Source organism: Moschus berezovskii, chromosome 13 (assembly GCF_049115385.1).
Source record: "Moschus berezovskii isolate FMDL1 chromosome 13, NW_MosBer_1.0, whole genome shotgun sequence".
Lineage (NCBI taxonomy): Eukaryota > Metazoa > Chordata > Mammalia > Artiodactyla > Moschidae > Moschus > Moschus berezovskii.
This window is the reverse complement of record NC_142472.1, coordinates 58233051-58260260: the sequence shown is the minus strand read 5'-3', so window position 1 is coordinate 58260260 and position 27210 is coordinate 58233051. Positions and strand designations below refer to the sequence as shown.

General features: G+C 41.0%; 1 protein-coding gene across 7 annotated transcripts in view; it reads right to left on the bottom strand.

Annotated features, from left to right (window-relative positions):
• The window catches only part of PDS5B (PDS5 cohesin associated factor B), a 181966-nt gene extending 155793 nt beyond the window's left edge, over positions 1–26173 (bottom strand). For 5 of the 7 annotated variants that reach the window (XM_055426278.2, XM_055426279.2, XM_055426277.2 and 2 more), the window contains exon 1: positions 26038–26151. The gene's annotated coding sequence lies outside the window, so the exon portion shown is untranslated. Of the gene's footprint in view, positions 1–26037 lie in introns of all 7 variants that reach the window. The other 2 variants (XM_055426275.2, XM_055426276.2) reach the window with 2 other exon arrangements.
• Between the last annotated feature and the right edge of the window lie 1037 nt (positions 26174–27210).

Sequence of the window (27210 nt, the reverse complement as noted above, 5' to 3'; positions counted from 1 at the left end):
AAAGACTCTGATGCTGGGAAGGGTTGGGGGCGGGAGAAGAAGGGGACAACGGAGAATGAGATGGCTGGATGGCATCACCGACTCTGTGGACATGAGTTTGAGTGTACTCCGGGAGTTGGTGATGGACAGGGAGGCCTGGCGTGCTGTGATTCATGGGGTCGCGGAGAGTCGGACACGACTGAGCGACTGAACTGAATTGAACTGAACTGAAGTAGAAAATGTGACATAGGTAGAAAAGAAATTAACCCACCTATGGATAAAGAGATGTTGTATTCTCTGTTAAAGAGAGGGTTTGTAAGTCATCAGATGAACAAAGGATAGTTGCGTTATGTTCACCAGAAGTACAGTTTCACAACTGTCTTTATTTGTAAGATAAATATGATGAAAAGAGGTGTGCATTGGTGCCATGGTGACAAAGGATGGTGTGTGATGGCTTTTTACCTTGCTGGGTAGCAACTACAGTTTTCCAAATACATTTTTCACGGTTCTGGGTTCGGTTCAGTTCAGTTCAGTCGCTCAGTCGTGTTCGACTCTTTGCAACCCCAGGGCTTGCAGCACGCCAGGCTTCCCTATCCATCACCAATTGCCGGAGCCTATTCAAACTCATGTCCATCAAGTCAGCGATGCCATCCAGCCATCTAATCGTGTTCTCCCCTTTTCCTCCTGCCTTCTATCTTTCCCAGCATCAGGGTCTTCTCCAGTGAGTCATTTCCTCACATCATATGCCCAAAGTGTTGGAGTTTCAGCTTCAGCATCAGTCCTTCCAATGAATATTCAGGACTGATCTCCTCTAGAATGGACTGGTTGGATCTCCTTGCAGTCCAAGGGACTCTCAAGAGTCTTCTCCAGCACCACAGTTCAAAAGTATCAATTCTTTGGCGCTCTGCTTTCTTTATAGTCCAACTCTCACATACATACATAACTACTGAAAAAAACCATAGCTTTGACTAGATGGACCTTTGATGGCAAAGTAATGTCTGTGTTTTTTAACATGCTGCCTAGGTTGGTCATAACTTTTCTTCCTTTTAATTTCATGGTTGCAGTCACCATCTGCAGTGATTTTGGAGCCCAAAGATATAGTCTTGTCACTGTTTCCATTGTTTCCCCATCTATTTGCCATGAAGTGATGGGACCAGATGCCATGATCTTCGTTTTCTGAATGTTGAGTTTTAAGACATCTTTTTCACTTTCCTCTTTCATCAAGAGGCTCTTTAGTTCTTCTTCGCTTTCTGCCATAAGGGTGGTGTCATCTGCATATCTCAGGTTATTGATATTTCTCCCAGCAATCTTGATTCCAGCTTGTGCATCATCCAGCCCAGCATTTCACATGATGTATTCTGCATCTAAGTTAAAAAAGCAGGGTGACAATACACACCCTGGGTTCTGGGTTAGAGTTGGCTTAAAAAAGAAAAATCAACCCCCACAAGATACAGAAGACAAATGAGAAGCAGCCACCAGGTTTGAAATGCTAAAGTAAGTTCAGGTGTTATGTCAGCCCTCAGACATTGTCAAGGATCTCTGGTCTCACCTTCACTGGCACAGGGCAGCAACTGGGCCTACAGTTTTCCGAGTTCTGTCAGATCCCCATCTTTGCTTTTCCAAATAATACTGAGGCAGGCTTTTGTGCATCTGCATAGTTAGGTGTGTCACACCTACTGCAGGATACCTACATCATCAAGGTTACAGGTGTGGAAGCAATGAGAGTCATGAAGGTTCAAGTTTGGGCTCACAGGTTTCAACTCATTTCTGTAAGTTCCAAAAATTCTTTGTAGTTCCAGTTTAACCTCACTCTTCATCACTCCATGTCTGTATTCCGTTCCCAATTACCAGCCCTGCTGACATCAGGCCCAGCATCAGATTCAGTGTATATAATCAGTTCCTACAACTGGGAAACATTCCAAAAACAAAAATCATGGCATCCGGTCCCATCACTCCATTGTAAACAGATGGGGGAAAAGTGGAAACAGTGACAGATTTTATTTTCTTGGGCTCCAAAGTCACTACGGATGATGACTGCAGCCATGAAATTAAAAGACACTTACTCCTTGGAAGAAAAGCTATGACAAACCTAGACAGCATATTAAAAAGCAGAGACATCAGTTTTCCAACAAAAGCCTGTATAGTCAAAGCCAGTTTTTTCAGTAATCATATACAAATGTGAGAGTTGGACCATAAAGAAGGCTAAGGCAGAAGAATTGATGCTTTTCAACTGTGGTGCTGGAGAAGACTCTTGAGAGTCCCTTGGGCAGCAGAGAGGTCAATACATTTTAGTACTTTATTCATAAATACCAAGAGAAGTAAAAGTCAAATACAACTGAAAACAACATTTTCTTCCAACAGTACCTAGTCCCAGGTTCCACTGCTATCTATCAGAGGCTGGTGCTAAGAAAGGGGAAAAGAAACAGCAGAAGAAATATGGCTATCCCTTTCACAAGTTTTTGCAAACACTGTTCAGCTCCAGGCTTTTCATTAAATAATTACCTACTTAATCCAAATACATGATGTAATTGAAGAAACAGTGAGTCTCTATCTTATTCTAAAAACACACAGGCCTAAAACAAGGTGTGTGTTAAGTCAGCAACTGTGCTTCAGGCCAGTGTGAAAAGAATGAAATGAGTCTGAAGAATTTTAACAGCTTTTATCAACTCATTAACCCTTCTTCAAATAAAAATTACTAAAAAAAAAAAGTCTGGGTAAAATGCTTTAAAAAATGATTTGAAGGCAGAAGAAAGTGTCAAGAGTATGAAGAAATTGGAAATTTGATCACTGAAAGAAGGGAAATACATAGGAAGAGGTTCAAAGTTACACAGCTTTTTCCCTGAGGGTACTCCCAGTCTACAACAGCACAAGACTACTAGAACTCAAGCAAAAGGCTGCAGGCTTATTAATGTCATGGCCACAGAGTGGTTAAAAATTCAGAGGGCAAATTCAGAAAATAAGTGAGTCACAGAAGCAGAAATCTCAAAAACTAATATAAACTCCTTCCAACTCCTCACTGACCCGAGCTGAGCATGCTCACAGAAGACTCTAAGGAGCCCAATGGAAACAAGTGGAAAGCTAAAAGAGCCTCTGAGCAGCAATCTCAGCTGCTCCCACTGCAGAGGAGACATGAACCTGGCCAAGTTATCAGGGCTTAAAAAACACCTCAGGTGTTCTACAGACCCGTCTTAATGTATAAGACCAAGCCTGCACAAGCTCAAGGTGATCAACCAATTATTGTGGCTCAGACGGTAAAGCGTCTGCCTACAGTGCGGGAGACCTGGGTTCGATGCCTGGGTCAGGAAGATCCCCTGGAGAAGGAAATGGCAACCCCACTCCAGTACTCTTGCCTGGAAAATCCCATGGACGGAGGAGCGTAGTACGCTACAGTCCATGGGGTCGCAAAGAGTCGGACACAACTGAGCAACTTTACCTCACTTCACTTCATCAGAAAAGGGAATATAGAGATAAATCATGCACAATGTCCACTCTACAGTCAAAAGTTTCTAGACTTGAAATAGTAGCAGGGAAATGTGACCTACTGTCAAGGACAGAAAAAAAGCAATAAATTAAAAAAAAAAAAAGAAACAATTTAGAGGAAAGGATTAACAAGCAAAGACTTTAAGTAAGCTGCAATAAATGTGTTCAAAGACTTAATGGAAAGCATGGTCACAATAGAGAATCTCAATAGATAAATGCAAACAGTTAAAAAATGAAGTAGTTGAGGCTTCCCTGGTGGCTCAGAGGTAAAGAATCCACCTGCCAATGCAGGCAACACAGGTTCAAGCCCTGGTCTGGGAAGATTCCACCTGCCAAGGAGCAACTAAGCTCGTGCACCACATCTACTAAGCCTATGCTCTAGAGCCCACAGGCAGCAACTACTGAGCCTGTGCACCACAACTTCTGAAGCCACACATCCTAGAGCCTGTGCTAACAAGAAGCCCATGCACCACAATGAGAGAGTGGCTCCCACTCGTTGCAACTAGAGAAAGTCCAAGTGCAGGAACGAAGCCCCAAGCACAGCCAAAAGTAGATACTTTTTTAAAAATTAAATACTTGAACTGAAAAGTACATTATTTTAAAGTGGGTTTAGAGATATCAGCATCCCTGTGATCACTGCAAAATTATTCACAATATCCAAGGCATGGAAATAACCTAAATATCCATCAGTGGATGAATGGATAAAGATGTAGTGTGTATATTCAAAAGAACATGAGCCACAAAAAAGGAGATTTTATCATTTTGAACAACAGGGAAGAACCTTATGGACATTATGTTAACTGAAATAAATCAGAAAAATAAATACTGTGTGATCTTTTACATGGAATCTAAAAATTCGAACTCATATAAACAGAGAGTTGACAGGGTGAGGGGGAGTGAGTAGAAATGGAGAGATTTTTGTCAAATAGTACAAACTTTCAATTACAAGATAAATTGTTCTGGGGTTCTAATGTACAGAATGGTGACTACAGTTAACAATACTGTATTGTGTGTTTGAAAGCTGCTGAGAGTAAATCTTAAACATTCTCACCACACATACAAAATAATGTTAACTATGTAAGATGACAGATGTGTTAACCCACCTAACTATGGTAATGACTGAACAATATATACATATATATCATCATGCTATGTATCTTACACTTATCCAATATTATTTGTCAATTACATCTCAGTGAAATTGTAAAGTAAGTATTTATAAATATATGGGGGTGGGGAATGGGCTTGACAGCATATTAGAAGCAAAATAAAAGAGTTAGTGACTTTGAAGACAAATCCGTATAAGTCAACTCAACTGGAAGAACTGAGGGGAAAAGACTGAAAAAAAATCAAAACCAAGAGAGACTCACAGCCCTACAGTACATTTTTTTCTATATATATATAATTTTACTTCATTTATTTTTGTCTGTGCTGGGTCTTCACTGCTGTGAGGGCTACTCTCCAGTTGCGGTACGCAGTCTTTTCATTGTGGTGGCTTCTCTTATTGCCAAGCACAGGCTCTAGGGCACAAGAGTTTCAGTAGTTGCAGTGAGTTAGCTCAGTAGTTGTGGCTCCTGGGCTCTAGACCACAGGCTCAGCAGTCATGGTGCACGGGCTGAATTGACCCGAGGTATGTGGGATGCTCCTCAATCAGGGATGGAACCTGTGTCCCCTGCATTGGCAGGAAGATTCTTTACCACTGAGCCAGCAGGGCAGCCCCCCATAGTACTTTTAAGCAAAAGATCAAAAATCTCAAAGAGAAGAGAGAATGAGGCAGAAACATCATTTTAAATAATGGTCAAAAAACTGGTGAAAAAATCAATTTGCAAATCCAATGAGTTCAACTCTAAGCATTAGAGTAACAAATAAATGCGAGAAAAAGGAAAAAGAATATCAAACTGTCGAAAATTAAAGATGCAATGGATACCAGAAGACAATTAAAAAAAGAATCTTTAAAGCAATTAAAGACTGCCAAGCCACAATCTACATCCAGCAAAAATATACTTGAAAAATAAGAGTAAATATATATATATATACATTTACTAAGAATAATATAATTATAAATTGCAATTATAAAAATGTAAGAGTAATATATTTACTCTTAATCAGTTCAGTTCAGTTCAGTTCAGTCGCTCAGTCGTGTCCGACTCTCCGCGACCCCATGAATCACAGCACGCCAGGCCTCCCTGTCCATCACCAACTCCCGGAGTACACTCAAACTCATGTCCACAGAGTCGGTGATGCCATTCAGCCATCTCATTCTCCGTCGTCCCCTTCTCCTCCCGCCCCCAACCTTTCCCAGCATCAGAGTCTTTTCCAGTGAGTCAACTCGTCGCATGAGGTGGCCAAAGTATTGGAGTTTCAGCTTTAGCATCAGTCCCTCCAATGAACATCCAGGATTGATCTCCTTTAGAATGGACTGGTTGGATAAATGTATATATATATCTACTGTGTGTGTGTGAACACACATAAGCTGAAGACTTTAATCACTAGACCTAAACATCATGCCATGTTAAAAGGAAATTCTTCAAGGTGAAAGGAAATGACATCCAATGAAACTTAGATCTATACATATAAAGAAAATTCAAAATAATTATGTAATTAAAAAGACTTGTTTCTCTCCCTAAAAAAAGGCAAATGACTAAAGCAAAAATAGCACTGTGTTGAAGCAAAAGTTAACATACCAATTGTACGAAGGTTAAATGTAATTATGTTTTTTAAGATTCTTTCATTTTACATCAAGTAGAATAATGTTAATAGTAAGTGAACTGTAAAAGCTAATCATGAATACTGGAATCCCTACAGCAGCCACTTATGCAAAGTCATACAGCTTAAAAAGCCCAATGGCAATTTATTTTTAAAAATTTGATCAACATAAAAGAACTGTGGGCAGTAAGAGAAGGAAGAGAGGAGACAAACTGATAAAACAGAGTAATATGGGAGACTTTAACTTAACCATATAAATAACATTAAATGTAAAGTTACCAAATCCTCCACTCAGAGGCAGAGATTATTAGATATGGTTACTATTAAAGGAGGGAAGGAGGAAGGAAGGAAAGAAAGGAATAAATCCATTAAATATATGCTATCTAAAAGTACCATACTTTTAAAAACAAAGACACAATCAGGTTAAACATATAATAATCAAAAATTATACACCATGAATATAAATAGTAAACACAAGGGAAATGGTATGAATAAAGCAATTAAGTGAATAATAAATAAATTAAGCCAACAAAGTTATAGGAAGAAATTAATAAATCTACAGTTATATTTGCTAATTTTAACACCCTTCTCGCAGCTACTGAAATGATTATAAAGCAATTCATAGGCAATAAATCAGGTGCAGCAAACTGCAGGACCTCTACACATCTTTGTAAATGAAGTTTTATTAGAAAGCTGCCACACTCATTTATTTACATATTGCCACAGTTGTTTTTGCATGACAAGGGCAGGGTAGTTAAAACAGAAACTGTGTAACTCACAAAACCTAAAATATTTCCTATACTGCCCTTTGCAGGACGTTTTCTGACCTCGGATATAGATTATTACTATTTACCAACTTGACTTAATTGTATAAGACCATATATCACACCATAAAATAAGTCCACATTTCAAAAGATGAAAATTTTACAGAGTTTAATCTGTAATTACAACAGAATTACATTAAAAAAAAAAATCAATTACAGGGACTTCCCCAGCGGTCCAGTGGTTAAGGCTCCACAACTCCACTACAGGGAGTGCACGTTCAACCCCTGGTCATCAAGGAAGTAAGATCCCACATGCTACACAGCGCAGCCAAAAAAAGAAATCAACTACAATAAGCTATTCGGGAAAAACCAAAATATTTCAAAATTAAGCAACACACTTCTAAAAAAATTCATGAGTTAAGGAAATCAGAAAGTATTTTGAATAATGAAAATATACAGAAATCTGTGGAAATTATAACTTTTTAAGTGCTTGTATTTAAAAAGAAACTCAAATTTAAATGTCTAAATTTGACTGTGGCTCAGATCATGAACTCCTTACTGCGAAGTTCAGACTTAAATTGAAGAAAGTAGGGAAAACCACTAGACCATTCAGGTATGACCTAAATCAAATCCCTTATGATTATACAGTGGAAGTGAGAAATAGATTTAAGGGACTAGATCTGATTGATAGAGTGCCTGATGAACTCTGGACGGAGGTTCGTGACACTGTACAGGAGACAGGGACCAAGACCATCCCCATGGAAAAGAAATGCAAAAGAGCGAAATGGCTGTCTGAGGAGGCCTTAAAAATAGCTGTGAAAAGAAGAGAAGCGAAAAGCAAAGGAGAAAAGGAAAGATATAAGCATCTGAATGCAGAGTTCCAAAGAACAGCAAGGAGAGATAAGAAAGACTTCCTCAGTGATCAATGCAAAGAAATAGAGGAAAACAACAGAATAGGAAAAACAAGAGACCTCTTCAAGAAAATTAGAGATTCCAAGGGAACATTTCATGCAAAGATGGGCTCGATAAAGGACAGAAATGGTATGGACCTAACAGAAGCAGAAGATATTAAGAAGAGGTGGCAACAATACACAGAAGAACTGTACAAAAAAGATCTTCCCGACCAAGATAGTCACAATAACGTGATCACCGACCTAGAGCCAGACATCTTGGAATGTGAAGTCAGTTGGGCCTTAGAAAGCATCACTACTAACAAAGCTAGTGGAGGTGATGGAATTCCAGTTGAGCTATTACAAGTCTTGAAAGATGATGCTGTGAAAGTGCTGCACTCAATATGCCAGCAGATTTGGAAAACTCAGCAGTGGCCACAGGACTGGAAGAGGTCAGTCTTCATTCCAATCCCAAAGAAAGGCAATGCCAAAGAATGCTCAAACTACCGGACAGTTGCCCTCATCTCACACGCTAGCAAAGTCATGCTCAAAATTCTCCAAGCCAGGCTTCAGCAATATTTAAACCGTGAACTCCCAGATGTTCAAGCAGGTTTTAGAAAAGGCAGAGGCACCAGAGATCAAATTGGCAACATCTGCTGGATCATGGAGAAAGCAAGAGAGTTTCAGAAAAACATCTATTTCTGCTTCATTGACTATGCCAAAGCCTTTGACTGTGTGGATCACAATAAACTGTGGAACATTCTGAAAGAGATGGGAATACCAGACCACCTGACCTGCCTCTTGAGAAACCTGTATACAGGTCAGGAAGCAACAGTTAGAACTGGACATGGAACAACAGACTGGTTCCAAATAGGAAAAGGTGTACGTCAAGGTTGTATATTGTCACCTTGCTTATTTAACTTATATGCAGAGTACATCATGAGGAACGCTGGGCTGGAAGAAGCACAAGCTGGAATCAAGATTGCTGGGAGAAATATCAATAACCTCAGATATGCAGATGACATTACCCTTATGGCAGAAAGTGAAGAGGAACTCAAAAGCCTCTTGATGAAAGTGAAAGAGGAGAGTGAAAAGTTTGGCTTGAAGCTCAACATTCAGAAAACAAAGATCATGGCATCTGGTCCCATCACTTCATGGGAAATAGATGGAAAAACAGTGGAAACAGTGTCAGACTTTGTTTGTTTGGGCTCCAAAATCACTGCAGATGCTGATTGCAGCCATGAAATTAAAAGACGCTTGCTCCTTGGAAGGAAAGTTATGACCAACCTTGATAGTATATTAAAAAGCAGAGACATTACTTTGCCAACCAAGGTCCGTCTAGTCAAGGCAATGGTTTTTCCCGTGGTCATGTATGGATGTGAGAGTTGGACTGTGAAGAAGGCTGATCGCCGAAGAATCGATGCTTTTGAACTGTGGTGTTGGAGAAGACTCTTGAGAGTCCCTTATACTGCAAGGAGATCCAACCAGTCCATTCTAAAGGAGATCAATCCTCGATGTTCATTGGAGGGACTGATGCTAAAGCTGAAACTCTAATACTCTGGCCACCTCATGCGACGAGTTGACTCACTGGAAAAGACTCTGATGCTGGGAAAGGTTGGGGGCGGGAGGAGAAGGGGACGACGGAGAATGAGGTGGCTGGATGGCATCACCGACTCTGTGGACATGAGTTTGAGTGTACTCCGGGAGTTGGTGATGGACAGGGAGGCCTGGCGTGCTGTGATTCATGGGGTCGCGGAGAGTCGGACACGACTGAGCGACTGAACTGAACTGAAATTTCCGAATATCTAAATTTCTAGCTTAAGGAGCCAGGGATTAAAAGAATACATTAAGCCAACTGAAGATAAGAGTGAAGGAAACTATCAAGACAGGCACAAAAGTCAATTAAATTACTGAAACCAAAAGCTGTGGAAAGAAAGCAAATTGCTAAACTCACAGCAAGAATGACCAAGGAAAAAGAGCATTAAAAAGGGGTCACAACAGCTCCTACAGAAATTAAAAGGATCACAAGGGAAAATTAAAAACTTTCTGCCAAGAGAGTTGATAACCTAAATGAGATAGATATACTACCTGTGGGAAAAAAAGACAGAAAATCCATATAAACATATAACTCAACATTCAAAAAACTAAGATCATGGCATCCGGTCCCATTCAGCTCAGTTCAGTTCAGTTCAGTCCAGTCGCTCAGTCGTGTCCAAGTCTTTGCAACCCCATGAATGGCAAATAGATGGGGAAACAATGGAAACAGTGACGGACTTTATTTTCTTGGACTCCAAAATCACTGCAGATGGTAACTGCAGCCGTGAAATTAAAAGACACTTGCTCCTTGGAAGAAAAGTTATGACAAACTTAGAAAGCGTATTAAAAAGCAGAGACATCACTTTGCTGACAAAGGTCGGTCTAGTCAAAGCTATGGTTTTCCAGTAGTCATGTACGGATGTGAGAGATGGACCATAAAGAAAGCCGAGAGCCAAAGAATTGATGTCTCCTAACAGATGGGAATACCAGACCACCTGATCTGCCTCTTGAGAAACCTGTATGCAGGTCAGGAAGCTAGTTAGAACTGGACATGGAACAACAGACTGGTTCCGAATAGGAAAAGGAGTACGTCAAGGTTGTATATTGTCACCCTGCTTATTTAACTTATATGCAGAGTACATCATGAGGAACGCTGGGCTGGAAGAAGCACAAGCTGGAATCAAGATTGCTGGGAGAAATATCAATAACCTCAGATATGCAGATGACACCACCCTTATGGCAGAAAGTGAAGAGGAACTCAAAAGCCTCTTGATGAAAGTGAAAGACGAGAGTGAAAAGGTTGGCTTGAAGCTCAACATTCAGAAAACGAAGATCATGGCATCTGGTCCCATCACTTCTTGGGAAATAGATGGGGAAACAGTGGAAACAGTGTCAGACTTTATTTTTTTGGGCTCCAAAATCACTGCAGATGGTGATTTGAAATTAAATTAAAAGAAATTAAAAGATGCTTACTCCTTGGAAGGAAAGTTTTGATCAACCTATATAACACATTAAAAAGCAGAGACATTACTTTGCCAACACAGGTCCGTCTAGTCAAGGCTATGGTTTTTCCTGTGGTCATGTATGGGTGTGAGAGTTGGACTGTGAAGAAAGCTGATCGCCGAAGAATTGATGCTTTTGAACTGTGGTGTTGGAGAAGACTCTTGAGAGTCCCTTGGACTGCAAGGAGATCCAACCAGTCCATTCTAAAGGAGATCGATCCTGGGTGTTCATTGGAAGGACTGATGCTAAAGTTGAAACTCCAATACTTCGGCCACCTCATGCGACGAGTTGACTCACTGGAAAAGACTCTGATGCTGGGAAGGATTGGGGGCGGGAGGAGAAGGGGACGACAGAGAATGAGATGGCTGGATGGCATCACCGACTCGATGGACATGAGTCTGAGTGAACTCCGGGAATTGGTGATGGACAGGGAGGCCTGGTGTGCTGTGATTTATGGGGTCACAAAGAGTCGGTCACGACTGAGCGACTGAACTGAACTGACCTGTGGTGTTGGAGAAGACTCTTGAGAGTCCCTTGGACAGCAAGGAGATCAAACCATCAATCCTAGAAGAAACCAACCCTGAATATTCTTTGGAAGATCTGATGCTGAAACTGAAGCTCTCAGAACCGACTCAACGGAAAAGACCCTGATCCTGGGAAAAACTGAAGGCAGGAGAAGAGGATGAGAGAGGACAAGATGGTTGAATGGCATCACCAACTCAATGGACATGAGTTTGAGGAGGCTCCAGGAGATGGTGAAGGACAGGGAAGCCAGGTGTGCAGTAGTCCATGGGGTCGCAAAGAGTTGGACACGACTGACTGAACAACGTAACCATATCTTTACCAAAGAAATGAAATCTGTTAACAAAAATTTCCCCCACACACAACATAAAACCCCTCCATGCCTGCATGGTTACCAAACATTAAAGAAGTAACAGCAGTCATATATAAACTATTTCTGAAAGCAAAAAGGAAAGCACTTCTTTAAGAAGGCTAAACATGACATCAAAAGGCATTACAAAAATTGATAATCATAGACCAACATTCCTCCCGCACACAGACACCAAAATCCTTAACAAAATATTAGCAGATCAAGTTCAGAAACAGATAAAAAGACAATATATTTATGACCAAATAAGATTAACTCAGGAATGCAAAACTGGTTTAACTTTCAAAAATAAATAAATACAATTCACCATAATAACAGAATAAAGTCATCTCAGTAAATATGAAAAAGGGGAACATTTGACAAAATTCAACACCCCATCTATAAAAATTAAAATATCAATAATCTGGAAATAGAAAGTAACACCCTCAATGTGATTTCTTTTAATCTACAGAAAAACCACTACTGACATTCTATTTAATGTTAAAAGAAAATGCTTTTCCTTTAAGATGTGGAACAAGACAAGAATGACCATTATTACCATTTCTCTTCAACACTAAATTGAAAATGCTAATAGAGAATAAGGTAAGGCAAAGAAATAAAAAGCTTACAAAGATGGGAGAAAAGGGAGTAAAACTATCTTATTAGTCACAGATGTGATTATTTTTGCAGAGAAAATCCTAAAGAAGCCACAAAAAGGCAACTGGAACTAAATGTAGTTCAGCATGGTCAAAGTATATGCGCACAAGAACTGTTAAAACAACTACTGTATTTCTGTATACTAGCAGCAAAAAATAAAATTTAGAAAACAGTATCAAGAAGGAAAATTTTTAGGAATAAATATAACTGCAAGATCTCTATGAAGATCATTAAAATGTTACATGAACAAAATTATATTACACAATAAGTATATTACCATAACATATTGATATAGAAAAACCTATTTTACTCCACTGATGTAGAGACCTTGTATATATACATACATGTATACAAAATTTGTTTACAGTACATATCAAAAAAGATGACCCAATAAAAGGAAAGGTAAACAACTGTATTAATCAGCCACTGATGTGTAATAAACTCCAAAACTTCAGCAGTTGAAAATATTTATTCTCTCACACAGTTTCCAAGGGTCTGAAATCCAGGAGCAGCTTAGCTGGTGGGTCTGGCTCAAGGGTTTCTCAGGAGGTTGCAAACTACAGTTGGGTCTACATTCAACTGAAGGCCAGAGGATCTGCTTCCAAGAGAAAGCCTCAGTCCTTTGTCACAAAGATGTTGGGAAACAATATTCCATTTGTCTTTCAGATTTCTGCACACTTGCAGCTGAGGATCTCACTGCCCTTTGTTCCAGGCTTTCCAAAGATGTTTATAAAGTGAACAGATTGGGGAAATAAAGTCTCCTCCAGAGCAAAGAGCAAGTATGCTTACTGTCCATTAAAAAATTTCCAGGTGCCCCATGTTCAGAACTCCTTTGTAATGCAAGCACTGCATGTGCAGTTGTCATCTGATCCTCTTCACATGAAGTGTGATCTGGAGATTGAGGAACTGGTGCAAAAATGCTCATAGCACCCAGGCTACTACAGTACCTGTGACAATGAACTGTCTTCCGACCCAGACCCAAGAGTCTTATGCCTTCTATCAGCATCCATGAAACTGCAGCAGACTAACCTGTTAACTAGCAAGTAGGGTAAAATTTCAGTGGGCCTCTCTACAACATGGTAGCTGGTTTCTCCTACAGTAAGCAATGAGAGAGAGAAAGTGACCAATACCCAAGCCGCTGTGCCTTCTATAATCTAATTTCAGAAGGGACTTTAACCGTTTTCTACTGGTTACACAGACCAACCCTAAAATCATGTGCAAGGTGACTACAAAAGGATGCAAATACAAGGAGGCAGGGATAAAGGGAAACCATGTTAAAGGCTGACTATCAAATTCAATATTGTTATAGGTCATTTCTCCATAAATGTATTTACAGAGCAACACAATCCCAATCAATATCCCAAAAGGTTTTTTTTTTCCAATAGAAACTGACAAACTGATTTTAAAATTTATATAGAAACACAAAGGAAGTAGATGACCAAAGAATAATATTAGAGGATTCACACGATTTGATTTCAAGACTAAGGCAACAGAGATAATAATACTGGCATAGAGGAACAGTGAGATCAAAGAGACAAAACTGAGTCCAGAAACAGATCCACACGTGTGTACAAACAACCTTGGACAAAAACACAACAGAAATTCAGTGTAGGAAAACAAAAAAATATTTTCCAACAATGGTGTTGAAATGAACCCCAATCCCTACTTCACACAACACACAACAGTTAGTTCAAGATGGATCACAGCCCCATCCATAAGACTATGAAATTTCTAAAATAAACAAGGGAAATTATTTTCATGATTTCTGAGTAGGCAAAAACTTCTTAGAACTCAAATTTATTAAAGAAAAGAACTGAACTTCATCAGAATTAAAAACTTTAGTTTATCAAAATACACTGTTAAGGAAAAGACAAACTTACAAACTTGGAGAAAACACTCCTAAGACATTGATGCTACAAAAAACTTGCATCAAGACTATATTAAGAATTCTTACACATCAATAAAAGAAAGATAACCAATTCTTTTTAACGTGCAAAAAACTTAAGAGGTATTCTACAAAATTACTGACAATTGTCAACCATATGAAACATCATTAGCTAGCAAGGAAATCCAAAATAAAACCACAAAATACCATTTCACATCCACTAAATAACCAAAATTAAAAGAATGACCACGGGCTTCCCTGGTGCTCAGTGATAATGAATGTGCCTGCCAATGCAGGAGACAGAGGTTTGATCCCTGTTCCAGGAAGATCCCACAAGCCCTGGAGCAACTAAGCCATGCGCCACAACTGCTGAAGCCTATGTGCACTAGAGCCTTTGCTTCAAGCAAGAAAAGCCACCGCAATGAAGAGCCTGTGCATCACAACTAGACAGTAGTCCCCGCAATTAGAGAAAAGTCTTCATGCATCAGCGAAGATCCAGCATGAACAAAAATGAAATTAAAAAAAAAAAATCATTCAAGTACTGGAAAGGATGTGGAGAAACTAGAAAACATAGTCACAGTGAAGAGTATTTAAGAGAAAATTCCGAAAAACTATGTAGCAGTTTCTTACATAGTAAAACACACATCTGCTTATAAACCAACAATTCCAATCCTAGGTATTTACTCAAGAAAAATGAAAACAAGTTTGCAAGATCCATATAGGCCTTATTGTTAAAAATAAAAAAACTGGAAATTGAAACCCAAATACCCATCAACAGAAGAAAAAATAAGCTTGATACATTCATCCAATGGCGTACTGCTGCTGCTGCTGCTAAGTCGCTTCAGTTGTGTCCGACTCTGTGCGACCCCGTAGACGGCAGCCCAACAGGCTCTGCCGTCCCTGGGATTCTCCAGGCAACAACACTGGAGTGGGTTGCCATTTCCTTCTCCAATGCATCAAAGTGAAAAGTGAAAGTGAAGTCGCTCAGTTGTGTCGGACTAGTAGCGACCCCATGGACTGCAGCCCACCAGGCTCCTCTGTCCATGCGATTTTCTAGGCAAGACTACTGGAGTGGCTTGCCATTGCCTTCTCCACCAATGGCATACTGCTGCTGCTGCTGGAAATATATGTTAAACAAACGAAGCTAGATACCAGAAAAGAAGACACTGTACGAAGACCAAACAAAATATCTACATTGTTAGAAATCAGAGTGTTTGGGGGAGAGGGGAACTGAATGTAAAGGGCAACCAGTGATCTTTCTGGGGTGATGAGAATGCTTTATCATCCTTTGGTTATCAGTTACATGAATATAACTGTCACACCTAAAAGTCACACCTAAAACAGCTAAGGTCTGTACATTTTATTGTATTTAATAAATATCTCAATGTAAAAATTAAATTTTTAAATAAATGAGTTCATAGTATTAATTTTCCTTTTTTTTTCTTTGTCCAGGGTTGTCTACACGTAGTGTATGTATACATATATCAATGGGTACTCGGTAATGATTTCTCATCATCTATGTGCCAAACGCTATGCTAGGTTCCATAAGTCCATAAGTTCATGCCCTCAAGAGGGTAACAATCTAGGGCAAAGAAATACACACTTAATAACAACATACAATGTGAGCGTTTCCATTGTAAGGGTATACACAGGGACTTGAGAGAAGAATCGGGCAACAGAAAAGCCTCTTCATTAGGTGGAGAATGAAAAGCGCAAATATGGACATGCAGACAAGCAGGAACAGACCATTAGAAACAGAGAAACACCCCATGCAAAGACACAGACTAAGGGTCTAACTCAACAAGGAGCTAGGAGCAGTTCAGTGTTCTGGGAGTTTGGAGAACCTATGAGGTACCATCCTAACGCTAAGGCCCTTGGACTATGCAGCCAGTGAAGAGCCACTGAACAGTTTTAAGCAAGGGAATGGTGCTTTCAAATTTGCATCACTTTGATAACAGAGTGAATGAGAGAAAGCCTAGAAGGGAGTAAAAATGGAAGCAATCTGTCAAAGGACAACTGCAACAAGCAAGCTGTTTCCTTTTAAAAAATTAACCAAGGCACATGGACTGAAGAGAAATTGCAGAATCCTCAAAATGGACAGGAAAATGACTAAAGATTCAGATTAGACAGTTCACAGAGAAAAAAAAGGAAGCTCAAAATGGCCCAAACAAATGAAAGGATGCTCAACTTCACTTATAAGAAATGTAAAAAAATGAAAACTACACTGAGGTATCATTTTTCACCTATCATACTGGCAAAAATCCAAAAAATTGGATTGCACGCTGTAATGACAAGGCTGTAAGAAAACAAGTGTGCTCACATGTACATTATTGTTTCAACCCCTATGAAGGGCAACAATACCTATCAAAATTGTACCTCATTTATTCTTTAACCCAGCAACTCCACTTCTAGAACTTAATCTACAGACATGCCTGCATATGTACAAAATGATAAGTGTACAAGCTTGCTCACGCAATATTTTTATAGTAGTAAAAACTAGGAACAATCTTACTATATACATCACTGGGCTGGTTAAATCGCAGTTCATAAAGAAACGAACACTGCTGCTGCGGAGAGGGGGAGAGCACACATCCCAGCGCTTCATGTGCTAACACTGAAGACCTCCAGGGAGTGCTGTTAAGTGAAGAAAATCAAAGGCAAAGCAGTTACAGTTTCCACCATCAGTGTAAAAACACGTGTTGGGGTAAGGGAAGGAATGGGGTGGGATAAATGTATTTGTACAGGGCCGTATATTTTTAAATCCTCAGAAGGATATAAGAAATCAATAATATTAGTAAACTATTGTAGGAGTCTGGGAAATATACAGATGAAGAAGGATATGGGTAAGAGACTTTTTATTGTAAGTCTATTTTTGCTTTTTTACTTTTGAAGTATTACTGCATATATAGTGACATAGTGAAATCGCTCAGTCGTGTCTGACTCTTTGCGACCCCGTGGACAGTAGCCTACACCAGGCTCTTCCGTCCATGGGATTTTCTAGGCAAGAGTACTGGAGTGGGTTGCCATTTCCCTCTCCAGGGAATCTTAAAAAAAAAAAAGACTTTGAAACTACTGTATCAGAATCAACAGGATTTGGTAACTCAAATTTGATTTAAGAAGTAAAGGAGATGGAGGAGTCAAGATAACACCCAGGTTACTGACTTGATACAAATCTAGTCATTCAACTCTCAAAAAAACAAAAATACCCTGTGTTAACCAGATGTTAAAGGAGAGAGCAGTGCACCTCAGCTGGGACATGCACTTGGAGGTGCTGTGTCTGATGGTACATGAGAAATGGAGGATAGGAAACTGAAAAGAAAGGTTAGCGGAAGCCTTGGAAGAAAAAAAAAAAAAGAAAACATTTTATATGAGCCTAATTTACCAAGGAACTATTTATTCTACAAATGCAATTAACCTGGAGAATAAAACTAAAAAGGCAACTAACTCAAAGTGACAGCATAAGGCCACATAATCACATCCTGCTCTCACAGACACCAGGCTGTCACTAAACACTTATTTCTTGTATTTAGGTAATTTGCCAAGTTCAGAACAGATTAGAAATACCAAAAAAGGGTGGGGATGAGAATTACCAGTAGGAATTCCAGTGCTTAGGACTCAATCCTTTCACTGATGAGGACCCAGGTTCAATCCTTGGTCCAGGAACTAAGATCCCACAAGCCTCAAGTCTAAGCAAAAAATAGACAAGTTATTTTCTAAAAAAGAATGCAGGTGTAGCTACTAGAGGCAACCACTTGGCAGCATCATGAGACAGCAAAAAAAAAATTATGTGGTTACTACCAATATTTCAAAAACCAGCATTCTTCAAGTGGTCTTCACAGAGCCAAAGTCCCATATTTTATCAACTAAGACTTGGCCAGAATGGTCTCTACTTTAGAGAAGTTTTTCATGGTTCCTGCACCCTTAACCTAATTAATCTCCCTTTATCAAATTTCCAATTTCAATCATTTTTACACCTTCCTGAAAGCACTTATTCTACCTCATTTTATAATTATCTTACAATTATAACTGGTATGACTAGTATTTTAAAATATGTCTCTTTCTTACTACTTGATTAAAGATCTTTTAAATGAAGGAATATCTTTCATCTTAACATCTGAAAACAATTTCCTTGGATAGTATAACATGTAAATAGCCATTCAACAAAAAATTATCCATCTTTGCCTTCTCTAAAGTGATACAAGTGGTCTTGCCACAAATAGTTTCTCTGCCCCAAGTTATAATAGTTTCTTAATTAAGTACTTACATATTAATCACCAGGGTAAGCATTTGGCCTGATTTATACCAAAAACTAATGAGATAAGAGGTGACTGGAATTGACTGCTAATGGATTCAGGGTTTCTCTTATAAAGGACAAAGAGCAAATCGTGGCAATGGGTGCACCTGCAAACATATCAGGAAAAAACAAACTGCACATTTTCATCAGGTGAATTGTACGAAATGTGAATTACATCTCAATAAAGCTGCTTTTAAAATGAGATATCTGCTATTATTCCCACTTTACAGATTAAGAAACTGAGGCCTGGTGAGATTAGGTAATCTGTCCACAGTGATACAGCTAGCTAGTGATGGAGGCAGAATAAAAACCAGCCTAGACTCTTTTCTATATGCTTAACAGCCATGCTCTTCAGCTCTCCTTAGCAAGGGACTTCACTCCTCAAATATCATATCAAATGCCTAAATATGTTCCGACTTCTGTTCAAGTCTTCAATGCTAGTGACCTTCCAAACTGCAAAACCCTGACCTAATTATGTTAACACCACAAAAGTAGAGGAGAATGAAAAGCAAAAAGCTGAAAAGAAAGGGACCAAAGAGACAGAGGAGGGGAAAAAAGTATTCAAGAGCTATTAGTTCAAAACTTTCCATTCTGAGCCTAAGACTACATGAAACATCACTACTGCTTGACTGCTACCATCAAAGCTGGTGGGCAGGCCTAATTCTCCTGAACTGGGGGTTTCCTGGCAATAGATACATTTAGTGCCTGATCATTTTCTGCCGTGGAGGGCTGCCCTACTCACTGTGGGGTGTCTAGCAACACCCTTGTCTCTATTCACTAGATACCAGTAGCACCACTCCCCCGCTTTCCACCCTCCCACTGGGAGAGCCACAATGTCTCCAGGCACTGCCAAAGGTCCTGAGGGGAGAGACTGGGGAAGGAGAAGGTGTTCAAACTCACCCCTGTTCGAGCGCCTAGACTAAGGGTACAAATGAAAAAGGGCCAGCCATTTGATCAGTCGTGCTCAACTCTTTGCAACCCCTGTAGCCCAACAGGCTCCTCTGCTCATGGAATTCTCCAGACAATAATACTGGAGCAGGTAAGCCATTCCTTTCTCCATGGGATCTTCCTAATCAGGAATGGAACCCACATCTCCTGACCTGCAGGCAGATTCTTCACCATCTAAGCCAACAGGGACGCTCCACTTTAAGATAGTAAGTGTATATTATAACTGAAGATAGATAAGAACACTTTTTTAAACTTTATTGAGACATCCTTGACAGATAAAAATGTAGATACTGAAGGTATATGGCCTGACCTTTTGATATACGTATGCATTGTGAAAAGATCAAGGTAATTAACATCATCTCTACATGTCACATGTGGGGAAGGTGAGGACGGGTAGGGGATAACAGGTAAGAGTCTTTTTAATCAACTGCCTCCGAAGCCTAAGGAAAAAACTTTATTTCATTATAAAAAAAAGTAAAGCTGGGGTGGGGACAGCATGTAGAGATTAAATGGGAACAAAGCTCAGGTATTCATGCCAACATCCCAGGTTTCTGCAGGTCAGCATGTAAGGCCCCTGACACTAGCAGAACATGAACTATAAAGAGGTACTACTGAAGATCACAAAACAGATCTAAAGGGTGTTAGAAACAAGAACTGTTCCCTTTGACTATTTGAAGGAAAATCAGTTTCCCTCATAGAAAAACTGTCCCTCATCTCTGGATGAACTGAACTATCAAAGTCAAGGTTGCCACCCCCACCAGGGAAGAGGAACAAATCAAATGACAGTATAAATAAAAAATGCAATGACAGTTGGGCAAGAGGTGTGAGTGGTGAGACAGAACAAGCAACAGCAGGAGACAGAGCTGACCCTATATAAAATTCACTTGCCCTGACTCTCAAATCTCCATTCTTGCCTTTATATAATGTTCTGCTAAGAACAAGCTAAGAGTTCTCGATAACCTCATGTTAACCTTTGGTTACCGTTCACAGCCTAACACTGTAGCCTCTCCATTCAGGGCATTATTCCCCATGGGTTCTGAAATCTTATTCCTCTCGGCAAGTTCCATCTCCCTCAAACCATTTTATGGGTAAAAGGGGGCACCCAGATAATTAACCTACTCAATCTAAAGTATGCGCTGCAAGTAACCGCTGCCCAATAAGCATATGAATTTTATCACCCTCCTCATAATCAACAAAACACAAACCCAAAACAAGGTTTGGGCGTGCAGAGCTGCTCAGTTGTGTGCAACTCTTTGCAACCCTTTGGACTGTAGCCCATGGGGCTCCTCTGTCCTAATGATTTTTCAGGCAAGAATACTAGAGTGGGTTGCCATTTCCCACTCGAGGAGATCTTCCCCACCCAGGGATCTAACCCACATCTCCTGTGTCTTGTCTCCTGCATTGGAGGTGGATTATTTACCCACATCAGGGAAGACCTTTTAAAAACAAGGTACAAACCTCTCAAATTAAATCAGCAAAAAATATAAAACTTAATAAAGCCCAATGTAAGCAAACATGTAACAGGCATAGTCATATACTGTTGGTTTGTATAAATAGTTACATCCTAACTACCACTCAAAAAAAGTCAATATAATGATATATGCATATAATACTCTAATTATTTTTAAATTATGTTGATCTATATGTCCCAATATAAGAAGAGCTTTGTGATATTAACTACAGAAAAAAAGTAAACAATATAGTTTTTAATAACAACAACAAGTAAGGTATAAAAACTTTTCTGTATAAATATTTTGAAAAATAAACTTTCTGAAAACTGCTAACAATGGATTACCTTTTAAGGAGAAGCTGTAAAGTAGCTTTTATTTTTACCTTTCTGTACCATAAGAATTTTATCATATACATGTATAACTTTTAACTTAAAATACACGATTCTTTAAAGTACTCTTCCCTCCTTCTCAACCTTAACAATTACTCTCACTACCAACTCTCCACACACACACCCAACTCGCATCCCAACATCTGAAGAATAACTGAAATTGCCTGATGGAATTTCAACTACTTAGGGATGTATTCTGTAAATACATTTTGGATAAGTATCTGGGACTTCTCTTTAAAATCTCTTCACTTACTTCTCTACAACAACCTGAGAGATGAAAGAGAAAAAGAATCCCTACCCTGCCCAGGGAGCCACAAACTTGTCTCCTTTTGGGCCCCCTAACCATTCCCTCCTAGAGAGAGACAATGCTTGTGGTTATAACGTCCCCTCCTTCGCGCTCCCACAGCAAGAAGAGCAACTTCAGCTGCCACTGAAGAGGAGAGCCTGCCCCTCACAGAATCACTTAACAGCAGGGGGCCGACTCTGGTTATCCTCAGCTCTCAGGGGCCTTGGTGCAAGCAGCCAACCACCACCCTAAACTTCTACAGAGCAGAGTCTCAGTCTTGTTGGCTGCATCATCCCTGGTACAATGGATACATTAAGCTTAATATTTGTTCATTAAACTGAATCAGGTCAGAGCACTCTCTGTCAAAGAGAGGCAAGCCAGTGGAGTACTTCTAGACCATGGGCCTTTAACAATGCCTCATATTAGCTTCCTGCTTATCAGTCTTTCCTCCACTCCTCTTAGCTGACTTGTAAACTGTATACTGCTAAATCAAGTATTCTAATAATTGCTTACTAGTGATGTGCTCAGTCACGTCCAACTTTTTGCAACCCTACGTTCTGTAGCCTGCCATGACCCTCTGTCCATCGGATTTTCCAGGCAATACTGGAGTGGGTTGCCATTACCTCCTTCCAGGGATCTTTCCCACCCAGGGGTCAAACCCATGTCTCCTGCACTGGCAGGGGGATTCTTCACCACTGAGCCACCTATAGTTAGGGCACTGTAACTATAATGTCTATTTTAAAATATCTCAGAGTAATGGCTATAAGATTTATTTTTTAAACAACTAAATGTAAACTAATCTGAGCTTAATCTTCATGTTTTTCTCACTGAGTATGATCACCCCTACCAACTGAAACAATTAAAGCAAACTTATCCTTAATTTGATTAGTAAGAAAGGGTTATAAAACCTTTTTCAACTATTGGGGAAAAAGATTATAACCAGGTGGTTTATGACAGTGTAGTGTGAGGAAGAGCTGACCTCTATACTCCAAGGAGACAGAATTTTGAACAATTTGGCAGCTTCTTAAATAAGCTTGACAAGTAAATACACTCTCAAAAAAATTACTGGGTTTATTTTTGGACTTTTTAACATTCCCAAACAAGAATACTCAAACCAAACACAATCTTCTCCAAACACCTACTGTAATTGGAAGTGACAAATGACTTGGGTAGCAAATTGAGTTTAAAAGTAAAAAAATACACACTCATGTATACATACATCTTACAACAAAATAAAGTTCAACACTAACTTCCAAGTTACTCTGCCTTACAAGTTTAACTAAGAATAAATAAATGCCTTTTGTAAGGCATTTATTTGTCAAGCATTGTAACACAATGAAAAGATCAAGCAACTCCAGAAGACAGAGACATGCAAGAGGTTATCTTCTGAGACAATTTAAGTGGACTGAATCCTGGAGACAAATTATTAAAACCAGACTCTCAAACAGATGGTTAACCTCCAAACTTTATTTCTTGGTTGAATGAATGAAAAGGGGAGAAGGGAACAGAGAATAATATGCTATCTGGCAATAATTTTACATATTGCTTAAGTCCTGAATAAAACAATACAGACCATGTGGATGCTTCTAAGCCTCCAAGAGGTCTAAGGGCTGTCTCAATTCCATCACAAGAATATGACTGTGACTTTGGATAAATCAATCGAAATACAATCTGAACTTAATTTCTCATGCATATGATGAGTTGGAGATCATCTAAGTTTCCTTATAGCCTGTTAACACTAACAAAGGAAATACAAATTTATTCTTTTTAATAGAAATTATACACAGTACTTATCCAAGTCAAACCACTATGAGCTCTCCTGTTAGTTCTAGGCACCCATGGTCAAAAAAAAAGCACTGAGGAAGACACAGGACAATCCTAATCTTCAAGAAGCAGCAGCAGAAAGAACACAATCCCCCAAAATATTCCCTTCTGCACCAAGTTTGGCCCTCATCACCAGAGCAAGCTCTGTCTATTACAGAGTATCACTTTATTTTAGGCTTAACAAACTATTGACAAAGCCTGGTCCTCAAAATATAACTCTCTGTGACAGTTAAAGATGAAAAATAATTTTAAAATAAATTAAAAATTTAAACTTTTAATCAACAACCAACTCAGTAGAATTGCTTGTCAAATAACCTTAGTAAAAAACATTCCACGACAATATGAATCACTATCAACATCACATTACCTCTAATTCTTGGGGTGGGAGGGGAGGCATAACCAGACAAGAATGAAAGTGACAGCTGCTGTAAGAAATAAAAGTTAATACAAACAGAACCAACCTCAACAAAAAAGGAGAAAATAAAGGGCAACAACAACAAAAAAGAAAGGGCACAAAAGTTCTTTAAGAAAAAATACAGGCCAAAACAAACACTAGGGCTTCCCTGGTGGCGCAAATGGTAAGAATCTGCAAACACTACCTTGTCATTTAAAATACATGTTAAAGTAAAGCCCTGAGGATAATTTTTTTAATGATCAAAAAAGGCAAAAAAGAAAAAAAAAACTACTTCGGTAATCAAAGAATGTCTAAAGTGCACTCTTCCACACACATTTGTAAATTTATTTTGAAAGAATAATGCTCTAATTTAAGGGGATACTTTTTAGTTAAGTTTTTCAGAATAAATCTACCTCAGCATAAAAAGTTCCATGTTGCAACTTTCACCTATAAATCAACATAAATTTTAACTAAGTTTTCTGCTATCACCGGACGATACCAAATTGTTCCACAAACTGACCTGCATACACCGTAAGAATGCTCATTTTATTGTCCCTAAAACTGCTAACATCTCTGACATACGTACAGCCTAAATAAGTGTCCTTTCTAGCCTCCCCTTTTTTTACTTAATTCCATTTTTATGTTTTTAACCATTTTATTTGACTACTACATTCGTGAGTACGGAAAATGCTCTATCTTGAAATTTCACCTACATGTGTTGAGAACAATGATTACACTGCCATTCAAGTTTTAAATAATCATAACTTATTTACAGCTCGTCTCATAAACACACTTGAATTTTTTAAGGTTATTAGGAAGACAGCAGAAGACTCCCAACTCACTCATGACCGCAGACCTACCTTCTAAATTGAAGGCTACATCCAAAGTTTCCGAAATGGTTTACTAAACAGGGTTTACAGGGTCGTTCAGGACGGAACTGCCCATCCATCATTCCATACCAGAAGTGTGAGAAGAGCGTTCAAGGCACGTTCTCCAAAATGAGATAAAGGGGGTTCCCTTTTGGGGTTGGCTAAGATGCCTAAAACGTGTGTTAACTGGATAGGGACCTGCTCTTCGAAACCCTACCCCGAGTTTACACCGGCCACAAATGGAACGCAGGAAGAGGCAACTCTGAAGACGAGGAGGTGCCGGGATTCAGGGTTCAGATTCATTTGCCTTGAATAACTGGACCGCTGCTGAGCGCAGCTTTAACGCATATACCAAAAGGCAGCCAACTGCTAGTGAACCAGACACCAAATCCTTCTCCCGATCGGAAACTTTTCAGGTTGTCACCCAGACAAGAAGACAGTACGAACGTCAACTCTTACAGCCAAACACGGTTGGCACGGGTCGTTCCGACTCGGAGGCTTCCTAAAGGAAACCTACCCCCGGGGAAAGACTCCTTCTCAAACCGGGTTCTCGGGTGCCTCCTGCACCAGCTGCGCGAGGCGCGGCGAGCCCGCTTTATATCTCCGGACGCCGGCAAGTAACTGGACGAAAATGTCACTCGGTCGGCCCACGGCCGCCGCCCGGAGCAGAGGAGCTGCGCGGCGCGGGGGACCCGGCGGCGGGGTCGAGGGCGCCGAGGCCCGGACGGCGCTCGGGGTCCGGCCGGGACCCGCGCTCCCCGCCCCTCGCCCGGAAGGGGGGATGGAAAACCCGCCCGCCCGAGGAGGATTCAACAGGAGCGCCGCGCCGCCCGCCTGCCGCCCGGGAAACAGCCGCCCGCCCGCCCGCCCGCCGGCCGGCCGGGCGCGGGGGGAGGGGAGGGGCGGCGGCGGGGCGCGGGCGGCCGGCGCGGACCCCCGGCCGCGCGCAAGGTCACCGCCCGCCGCCCTCGCCGCCGCGGGCGCCCCGGCCCGGCCAGGGCGGCAAGTTTAATTTCCAGGCGGCGGCGGCTGCAGCCCGCGGCGTGGAGGGAGCGCGCCCGCCCCGGGGCCCTCCCCGCCCCCACCGGGCAGCCCCGGCCCACGCCCCCGGCCTGCGCCCCGCTCCTCCCGGCGCCGCCGCCGCCGCCGCCGCCGGGCAGCCCCCGATGCCGGGAGGCGAGTCGCGGCTGCCAGGCGGGCGCCGCTTTGAGCCCCGCCAAGACACAGCCGCCGCGGCGGGCGCTGAAAAAAATGGAGCGCGGCGACCCGGGAGGAGAGGGGTTTTCTCTTCCCGTTAACTGAATTGTTTCCTACCTCCGGGTGCCCGACTCGCTACTCCTCTCACTCCGCCGCTCTCCGGGATCCGCCGCCGCCGCCGCCGCATCCAATCGCCTCCTCCCCCCCTCCCCTTCCGCAGCCAGCCCGGCCGTTCCTCCTCCTCTCCGCTTCAAAATGGCGCCAAGCGCTCTTCGGCGGCTGCTCCAATCGAACCGCCGCGGACAGCACCCGGGGGCAGGCAGAGCGCCGCGTTGGTGCGCAGCGCCCTCTACCGACCGGACGGCCCCGCGCGCGCGCCCGCCTGCCCGCCTGCCCTCCGCCCCGCCCCGCCCCGAGCGCGTCCCCGCCGCCGCTCCGCCCCGCCCAGCCCTTCGCGCGCGCACGCAGCCACACGGCAACGCCGCCGCTGCAAGACCCGCGGCTGTCAATGCTTTCTCTGCCTCTTAAGGCTTTCTTGACTTTTCCCGAAAACCACACACGTTGTTATATATTTCCAGCTTTATCGATAAAAGTTGGAAATTTTTCAAAACAGTGAAGTTCAGTACGAATGTTGTGCTAAGTAAATAAAATTGGTGTTAACTACTTTGCTCCTCTGACTATGTCATCTCAAAAGGTCATAAAATAGCTTTTTTCTCCACTATGTATGGTATGTCTTTAATTAAACCCACAGTCTTCCCATTTTCAGGTATTGTTTAGGAAACGGGAGGAGGGAGGAACATAGTAATTACATCTGTAACAACGCATTCCATTCATTCGTCCTATGACAATTGTTATTGCAGAAATAATCTGAAGATCACCGGACGCCTTCCTGAAGGTGGGTTTCTAACCCCCTTCACCTCCAGAAGGTGCCGTTCCTCCCTTCTTCAGCTGTAAGGTTAAAGTTGATTAGGATGGAGAGAGGAAAAAATAACTTTAAAGGCCTCAATGAAGGATAGTTGTTAACGAAACTGTTTTATGCAACAGCCAATAGATTTAAAGAAATTAGTAATATAAACCTTCATTTAAAGCAACACTTTGGGAAAATTTGAAAAGTTTGTGTTAAAAGAAAAATAAATTTCTGTGTTAAGGGCTTAAAAAAAAAAAAAAGAACCAAATATGGCACCAGGGTATAAATGGGAAATCTCTGTACCTTCCTCTCAATTTGCTGTACACTTACAGCTGATCTAAAGTCCAAAAAATAACCAAGTTGTAATTCATCAGGAGCAATAT